Source organism: Cricetulus griseus, chromosome 4, assembly GCF_003668045.3.
Source record: "Cricetulus griseus strain 17A/GY chromosome 4, alternate assembly CriGri-PICRH-1.0, whole genome shotgun sequence".
Lineage (NCBI taxonomy): Eukaryota > Metazoa > Chordata > Mammalia > Rodentia > Cricetidae > Cricetulus > Cricetulus griseus.
The window spans coordinates 169,527,971-169,537,960 of record NC_048597.1 but is presented as its reverse complement, the minus strand read 5'-3'; positions in this window follow the sequence as shown (position 1 = coordinate 169,537,960).

Below are 9,990 nucleotides of genomic sequence, written 5' to 3'. Positions count from 1 at the left end.
GCTCCCTCCTCTCCCTCTCCTTTCTCCTCCCTTCCCCAGCCAGCAGCCTTCTGGGCTGCCTCCCCCCAGCCAGCTGGTGTATGCTCAGAAAATCCTAACTCATTTCCATGTGAGCTGAGGGGGATATAATTAGGAAGGCCCCTTCCCCAAGAAGATTGCGAGGGCACATCTTGCATGCCCAAGACTCACAGTCAGGGCAAGGTCAGACCAGTTGAAGGGATCTCTTTCTCTGCCTAAGGCTCAGATACCTACTAAGGGCAACCCGATGACTCGGTTGTGGCTCCCACAGAGCGTCCAGGCCCCAGTTCTTCTGCAGTCACCTTAACAACCCAGGGAACTGTCATTAGCTTATGGTCTTAGAGCCACTTTGCCTTTTGTAAGAGTCTCCCGTCTTCCTTGGGACAGAGATGGTTCAGACTCCCCACTCTCTCTGCTTGTACCCCAGGGAGCCATGACTGAAATCCATGCAGCTCAGCAGGTTCTTACCCAGTGCTTGCTGTATATGTAGTCTAAGGTGTCCTGCACCAAGAAGAGACAGGGTGAGGAAGAGGGAACAGAAGTAAACAAAGGCTCGACCTTCAGAACCCACAGACCTAGGCATACTGAGCATGCTGCAGACACAGGCAAAGACACTGGGCAGGATGCCCTGACCTCAGAGCCAGCCCTCTTCACTGCTCCATGGCCAGGAAGGTTTTGATAACATGAATCTTAGCCCTGTCAATTGCACATTTTGCTTCTAGCTATTCTCTCCATTCCTAAAAGCCTCCAGATACCCAAGCCAATAAGGTGAATGCCTCCAGATCTCCAGCATGTGTGGAGGGGTCTAGAGACACTGAAGGGTTAGGTTCCTTAGACTATACATGGAGCCACTAGCTTCATGATACCCAGGGTCACGCACCCAGATAGAAGACCGCTGTAGACAGCCCAAGAATTCCTTCACAGGCCTGCACTGAATCTTGTGGCCCTAAAGCTGGGAACCTGATCAGCCCAAGGTAGCTTCTAAGAACGGCACTTACTTTCTAGCCCAAGAACTCATTTGCTGGACAAGTATGGTCTCCAGTGTCTTCATTTTTGTAAATGATGGAGGCAAGTTAAGAAATCACCTATCCCTGCCTTTAAGAACCAAGAACTCAAGTGCATCTGAAATGAAAACATTACCCATGTGCACAGTAACTCATAAAATGCAACCCACTTCTATCTACATCATTCCTGCCAGAGCCACATCTTTTCCCTCTGAGTAAGAAAACATAACTCCATCTTAGGGAAGAAACTGAGGCATACATGACACAAGGATCTCTCTGAGATCAATTGGAAATATGTAAGTCAAGACAGGAAGCCAAGTTTTCTGCTTCTAGTAACAATTGTTAATGGTGTGGTTACTATTATATGCTATGCACATTTCACTGCCTCATCTTAACTCAGTCTTCATGATCCTAGGAGCCAGGTGCTATTATCCCCCGCCCTCTCTCTGCAAGAAGATTAAGGCATAGAAAGGGGATGCAATATACCTAAACTTGCTCAGGTATATACAGAGCTGGGACTTTAACTCAGGTGGTCTTTCTAGAGCCAACACCTTAGCTTCCATCAATATAATGTGCCCTTGGACTGTTGCCTCTGGTACATGGCTGCAGTCTGGATCCAAACAATCCTCAGAAGGACCCAGACGGGACTAGGTTACTACATGCTATGCAGAAGGGCAGGCCAGGGGCCAGACTCAGCCTCCTAAGCAAATGGGAACAGATGGAAAGTAGGGGTAGAAGCCAAAGAATCTTCTTTCCAGGCTGCATGCTGTAGTGTGAAGTAGTGATACTCAAGGCCATCTTCTCTCCAAGACAGGCCCTGGGGACAAAGGGCCAGGCCAGATGGCAATCCACTCCTAGGTCTGTGATTTGAAACAACAGTTCTATGGAGGGAAAAGCAACTGAAGGCAACGTGTACCTGACTCAAGTAACACTGGGAAATCAAATCAAAATAGTATAGGTAGTGATGGGCCTGCGTGCCTTATTATAGTCCAAAGCTGACTCTTGAGCCTGAACCAAGGCATAACCCAGTATGACCAGTAGGAGTATGGGCAGTGATGGCAAAGGAAGCAACAGATGTGGAGAGACATCCCTGTGTTTCCCCTCCCATGACTCCAGAATTGGAAGGGCCAGCTACAAGGCTGATAGAAGAGATGATGCAGGCTGCGCCCTGTGTGTGGGCAGAGGAGTTGCAGCCAAATCCAAGAAGTACCCTTGGGGGAGCAAAGGATCAGGACACATGCAAATTGGAGCTTCATGACAGAAACAGCAAGGTCCTGGGAGTCCATCCCAATATTCCAACACAGCCTCTACCCTTCAGGGTCAAAAGCGGTCTGCTCCATTCCCAACCTTTCATCTCCCTAACTCCATGGCTAGACACAGTCTTGCAGGAATGACCTACCCCAACAAGAGGCCTATGGGAAGTGTAAGGATTCCGTGAGGTGCTATGATATACATGCATACATGTTGACCATCATAAACCACTCATTTTCACTGGGCTGCAGTGGTGCGTGCCTTTAATCCAGCACTCGGGAGGCAGAGATAGGCAGATCTCTGTGAGTTGGAGGCCAGCCTGGTCTACAGAGTGAGTTCCAGGACAAACCCCAAAGTATAGAAAAACATATCTCAAAAAACCAAATATAAATAAATAAATAAATAAACTGCTCATCTTCATGGATACAATAATCTAAGAATCTAAATTTTGGGGATTATTAGTAACTCCAGTCCTTTGAATAGCCTCCTCATGCAGGAACCATCCCTGCTATTAGGTCTCCACCCAAGCATGCTACTAACAACAGAAACTATTTACTCAGCTTCATGACCCCCTTATTGTCAGAAGCAAACAGACCAGGCAGGTCACCCATGAACTGAGTGGGCTAAGCCTGTGGAATGATGTTTATAGGACAGCTGCTACTCAGCTGAAAACCATGGGGCCACAGAAAAGTCAGCAGATAGGTCGTGGTCTGTTTTTTTTTTCATGTGGAGTTGAAACTTAAGTCTTTGCTCAAACTCTCTGGTTTAAAGGTATCATCAAATCAAAGTATCCCCAAATAATTCAAAAAAGTTAACAAGGATGCATAAGGCCTAATAAAAACAGGTTTTAGGAGCTAAAGAGGTGACTCAGTGGTTAAGAGCACTGCTGCTCTTCCAGAGGACCCATATTGTATTCCCAGTACCTACATGGTGGCTCACAACTGGCTGTAACTCCAGCTCCTGGGGATCTGATGGCACTGCGTGCATGCTTACGGAACACACTTGTGAACAAGTGAAACCTCCACATGCACTGAATAACAAATAAATAAAATTTAAAATATGAAGGGGAAGAAAAAACAGGTTTAGGCCCCATCTAGACCTCCAGCACGCCATGTCTGTCTGTCTCATGAGCGTGACATAATAGCTTTAATTACCATTGTCCTTGGTCACACACCTAGGAGACTCAGCCTAGGTGAGCCTAGAAAGCAGTGTAGAGGAACCCTCTTTAGGTTCTACAGGTCCCAGGACCATATCTCACTCTCCCCACCTCCAACCCCCCACCAGGTTGTTCTCAAGCTCCTGCTTCCTCTACCTAAGCCAAGTCAGAGCCTGCCAGCTGCCAACTGTAAATGAAAGACTTCAAAATCACCATGCACTGCTTAGCCCCTCTCGTTTACACTGCCCAATGCCACCCTTTATCTGCGTCTGTCATCTTAGGTGCATTTTCATTTAACCCTACCCTAAATTGTTAAAACCCAAGTCTGGCTAGCCACGTTAAATGAGACCATAATGTAAAAATCCACGGAGGACAGGGAATGGGCAGAGAAGAGCCAGACTCTTTCACCTTCTGTTAAGACGGCAGTTCACCTCAAGTATGACTGGTTGAGATAGCGCAGCATCCTTAGATGGCACTGGGTTTATGGTAGGAGCGCCACCTGGTGTCTACTCTAGAACAGACAAGTCTTAAGGACTGAGAACAGAAACTCCCAAACCTTCCAGGAGAAAAGCTCCTCCCTCCCACCCATTCCTAGGCCACAAACCCATCTCTGAGCTCCATTCTTGGTTTCTAGGGCCTGGAGCCAACACAATCATATGAAGTCACATGGAACCCATCAAATTTAACATCTCCTGACTACATGGGGTGTGTCAGCCTGGCTGCTAAGTTATTAAACAGTGCCCTGTCCCAGATCAAACCTCTGAATCTCCTCTTCCTCCTCCTCCTCCTCCTCATTCTCCTCCTCTTCCTCCTCCTCCTCTTCTTCCCTTTCCTCCTCCTCTTCCTCCTCCTCTTTTTCCTTCTCCTCTCCTCCCCTTCTTCTTGGCAGGGTCTTACTCTTTTATAATCCAGGCTGGCCTCAAACTTGCAGCAATCCTCCTGCCTCAGCCTCTTAAGTACTGTGGTCACAGGTATGAGCCACCATACTTTCTTGATTTACATAATGAAAAGGAAGAACTAAAGTGGCTGCTTTCCTGGCCTTGGTCCTCTCTGGATCAAGACAAAGCATTCTCATCCCACCTTCTGCTTTTCCTTCTTGCTTGGGCATTGGATTACATGTACTTTTGCTATGTTTTCTATAGAATAGAGTCCCAGGACCCTCCCAGCTCTGATATGATCCTCGGGCTAGCTAGGGCCCTTTCAGTGAGAGGACCACGTGTAGACCTGTGTTGCTCCGAAGCATTCACCTTCTCTCATGAATGCAAGAACCCATGAATCACACTTCTTGGGGCCAGAAGCAGCACTCAAAAGGCATGCATGCAGTCTTACACTACCCTCATGGCCTCACACAGTCTCTAAGTGCATGTTTCTGGGGACAATGCACTCTACCATGGAGCAACCCTATTTTCTTGAGCTCTGCACAAAGGCTTCTTTCTCAGTGGAAGAATACCAAACAGTGGTCTGAAATTTACCCTCTAAAGCCATACAGAGCGCGTCTATTCACTCTTTCTAGAATACAGCCCTTCACGAATTTAGGTCACATCCTTTGAAAATATTTTTTAAAGGTTTGTGTGTGTGTACGCATGTGTGTTTGTACAGGTGCCCTCAGAGGCCACAGGTGTTGGATCCTCTGGAGCTAGTTACAGGCAGTTGTGAACTGAATACTTAATATAAGTGCCAGACTTCAACCCCAAATTTGCTTTTTTTTTCTCCATCAGAGTAAATAATCTCAATCCCAAAAAAAGTCTTTCATGGGGCTTCCTTTGGAGTCTAATAATTGGTTGATTCTTGGGACATGGTCAGTCAGTCATTTAACAAACTTCTACTAAGCCTCTTGTAGGTGCTAAGCAATCTAGTTTGTGTCCATCTCTTTTAAAGGCCATGCCTTAGATAAGAACACGACAGCTGTAGTAGAGGCTGGGTAGTAAAGCCTGGCTTCTTTGCTTCTGATTTTAAGTATCACTGAAGATACTATCTTCTATGATTGGGACACCAGGTATCTAAATCCTATCAGTTTTACTCAGAGGTCATCATGGCCCAACTTCCAACCATTAACAGTCTCTCTGGAATTAAGGACTCAGTTTGAATTGGGGCCCAAGAAGAGAAGAAATGAGAACACATCTTACACAAAAGAACTTTGTTTTCTTTCCATAAGATTTGTTTTTATATGTATGAACATTTTTCCTGAATGTAAGCTCTCTCTCTCTCTCTCTCTCTCTCTCTCTCTCTCTCTCTCTCTCTCCTTCTTGTGTGTGTGTGTGTGTGTGTGTGTGTGTGTGTGTGTGTGGTACCTGCAGAGGCCAGGATAAGGCATCAGAACCTCTGGAACTGGAGTTTTAGCCAGTTATAAGCTGGTGACAAAAACCCAGATCCTCTGCAAGAGCAGCCATTGTTCTTAACCATTTCTCCAGCACTTTAGACTTGCCCTGTGTCTTACTTGGTAGGATTTGAATATTCCCCACCCCAGCTCTGGAGTATCCAGTATCTATATGGACTAAATTGTCAAATAGGACACAACTGAGGGCTCCCGGAATACAGGTCATCTGTGGAAAAGTGGGTCTGAGAAACCTGTTCCCCTCTCACACCTAAACTGCCACTTTCAGGATTTTTTGTTTTGTTTTGTTCTTGTGTGTATTTTTTATTTAATTTAATTTTACATTCCAATCATAGTTCTCCCTCCCACCCTTGCCTCCCCTGTCCCCCCTCATTTTCCCCCCAGCCTACCCTCCCCCATCCACTCCTTCCAAAGGGTAAGGGCTCCCAGGGGAGTCAACAAAGCCTGGTTCATTAAATTGAGGCAGGACCAAGCCCCTGCATTAAGGTTGAGCTTGGCATCCACCATAGGGAATTGGCTCCCACAAGCTAGCTCATGCGCCAGGGTTGGATCCTGGTCCTACTGTCAGAGGCCCCCTCAGATAGACCAAGCTTCACAACTGTCTCCCACATGCAGAGGGCCGGGTCTCCACAGCTGTCCCAGGAGCTTGGTTCAGCTGTCTCTGTAGATTTCCCCTTAATGATCTTGACCTTCCTTGCTCATATATTCCTCTCTCTCTCTCTCTCTCTCTCTCTCTCTCTCTCTCTCTCTCTCTCTCTCTTTCTCTCTCTCTCTCTCACACTGGATTCCTGGAGCTCAGCCTGGTGCTTGGTTGTGGATCTCTGAGTCTAGTTCCATAAATCACTGGGTGAAGGCTCTATGATGACAATTGATTACAGGAGAAGGCCAGTTCAGGCACCACTATTGCTAGGAGTCTTTGCTGGGTCGTCCTTGTGGATTCCTGGGAATCTCCCACTCTTCAGCCCAGGTGACTTCCAGACTGTGGGATGGGGACCAGGCCTGGGTGAGTGCAATGATGGGATTATGTCAGATACAGTTTCACCCAAGCCCTGCAAAGGCTGTTTTCCCAGCAGGACATCCCATTTCCTAAATGACAGCACTCTTGGGCACAGAGCAATAAAAAACTGCTTTTCACGGTTATAAGAATCCACAGGGATGGCACCACGAGTCCCCACCTCAATCCCCAGCATAGAAAGAGTGCCTGATAGATGAGCACTATTGCACTGCACTGCAGGCACTTAACTTTGCCAAGGCATAGGCGGCCAGTGCCTAGGTCACTGTGAAAGGCACTTCTGGCCTGGACAAGGCGGAATTCTGTAAGCAGCAACTGAGAGTCTATGGGACCAAGACAGGGCTAAGCCCAGGAGAGCCAAGAGTGCAGCAAAGCTGACATGAGCATGGCCCAGAGCCAGAGAAGGCCCAAACTGTGGGAGTCAGGGGAGGCAAACAGAGAGGCATGTGAATAAACTCCCCCAGCATCGTCACCATTCACTGCCAAGGCCTGTGACAGAGGAAACAAGAAGCCACCTCAGGGTAGGGATCTGAGCTTGGTCTGGGGCCCAGGCCAGATGGGGCTGAGGCGAGGAGCAGAACCCGGGCCCATGTGCCCAGCAAGCTGTGCCAGCCCAGTCCATGTCAGCCCAGCCAAATTTGAGTTATATCAGGAGAAAGGATCTGTTCAGAAAGCTCACCCATCTCTGCATATTTGCATATTCTATTTTGGGGTCTCTCTTCCTTTTTTTTCCCTTAGCTTCCTAGAAAAGTTCTCATCATCAATTCCAACTTCACCTCTGTTGAACTGCAAATGCTCACTCAGTCATCCCATCGCTCTTCTAATTATTCATTCACCTCTCCCTCATTAGCAAGGTTGTCCAGAGATCCCTGACCTCTTTGCCTCCATTGCCCACTACTTATTTAGGGCCAGTTCTTGAACTCAGCTCTCTAGCTCCATTTGTAACATCTCCCCAAGCATAAGCACCAAAGCATAAGTTCCTAAGCCCGAGGTCTGCCCTTCTGGCGACTAGGCTTGCCTAGCATTTGACACCACTGACCATGTCTTCTGTCCACTTCCTTCTACCCCGCTTTGGTGACCTCTGTTATCCCCTTCCCAGAAGCAGATCTCTTTCCCACATCTCCCAGTCACCATTTCCCATACAGCCTAGCTCCTTTGTGGGTACCTATTTTCTTCCACATTTTCCTGGAGAGATGATTTACCTCTTCGTATGATGCCAACACAATCTTGACCTTTAAATTTCCTGATTACTATCTCAGCCCAAGGACCACTGCCTGGCTGTCTCAGAGCACCTCAAGCTGACCATGCCCAAACTGGTCTTGTATTCCACATTGTAACCCCAGTTCCTTATTCTTGGCAGCATCAACATCTACCTACTCACATCCTGCCTCTTTTCCCCACCCTCAGATCTGGTCTGTCCTTCACACCTCACATCTCTCCCTCCACAGAGCTCCTCTGCGGCAGCTCTGGTTGCAGGCCCTACAATGTCCCATCTGGAGATAACGAACCTTCTCCGTGGTTGCCTATCTGCAGTCTCACTTCCCACAAATCCAGCCTCCACACAGCTGTCAGATTATCTCACATACAAATCTGCCCTCCCACCCCCACCCCACTGTCCTGTATAAGACACTCCACAAGCAGTACTTCAGGCACATCACTGAGGCACAAAAGTCTTGGCACCCAGAAGCCTGGAGAGTTCTGAGTCTTTTCTGCCAAATCAAATGCCTCTCACCATCAACCCCAGGATCGTGAAGGAAGTGTGGAAACTTGAAAAATTTTGCAAAGTAGGTAAAGAACAACGGGCTGCTGAGGGCATCAAATAGTGTGTTCTGATCACTTCCCTTCACTCTGCCCTGAGGAGAAAAAGCTCCTCAGGCTGCTACAGCTCTCACCACCTACTCTTCCCCATCTCAGAGGCCATAGCTGAAGAAAACACAACTTTGGAGTGAGTTTCTAGTTGTTACTTCCTAACCATGGATTCGTTGACAGGATTTCCCCTCGGAACCTTGCTGTCTCCACTTGTTTAACGACAATGCTAACAGTATACTCTCACAAAGACTGGAGTCACTTTTTATCATGGCAACTATCCCCCAGACTCTCTCCTTTACTGCCAGGCCAAATCTGTCAATCAAAGCGGGCCACTGCCTCAACCTTTTCACTCGTCTCCTCCCAAATTTGTCTATCTCCGATCTAGTCACCAACCAGAAGTCAGAATGACCTTTCTGAAATGCAAATCTGTTTCCCCAGTTAAAATTCTGATTTCCTATGGTCCCCAACTTTCTCTCCACACCAACAGGCCCACCTGGGTGGCATCCCCTTCTTCACTCCTAGCCACTTAGCATATAAACTTCCTTACCTGCCCATTCTTCCTGACCTCCCAATCTAGCTCCAATACCACCTTCTGCAGGCTTCTGTTCACACACATACTCCTAGTCTAAGTTAGCTTCCTTCCCCATGAGTTGTCCACCCCAACCTTGGCCTCTCCTGACCTAGCTTTCATCAGGGTTCAGTGAGCAAGGCCTGCCCGTCTTACCAATAGCACAGTTCTTCATGAGCAAGGCCACCATGTTTACATGACAGAGGCTTACAGTTTGTTGAAAGAGTGAAAAGCACAATGGCAAGGAAGGCGTCCTCAGCCCATGGAAAGCCCCGGGCTCAGAGGGGGCACTTATCAGGCCCAACATGTACTGTTTAAAATATGACCACAGGAAGTTAAGCCAAGGTGCCAAGCCCATGGAGGAAAGACCTGACAAACAAGGGAAACTGTGGAGCTCAATTCTGGGAAGCTGGGTACCAGGTACCAGGAGCTATTCCAGAGAAAGTAACAACATCCCAATGCTGCTCTACAGCAGAATGGGTGAATGAGCTCAGGAGCCCCAGGCAGAGTAGGTTGCCACTGAACAGAGAGCAGCTCTAGGCAAGCTTTAGCAAGTAGACCAGAGGGGCCGTGTCAGCCCCATTTGACCACGAACTGGACCTTGGCCTTTGCTTCTACCAGAGAGTGAGAGATACTGGACTCAAATAGAGCTTCCAGGTCTTCACAGCTGACCATGGCAGGACTCCAGGCACATCACTGAGGCACAAAAGTCTTGGCACCCAGAAGCCTGGAGAGTTCTGAGTCTTTTCTGCCAATGCAAATGCCTCTCAAATCAACCCCAAGATCATGAAGGAAGTGTGGAAACTTGAAAAATTTCGCAGAGTGGGTAAAGAACAA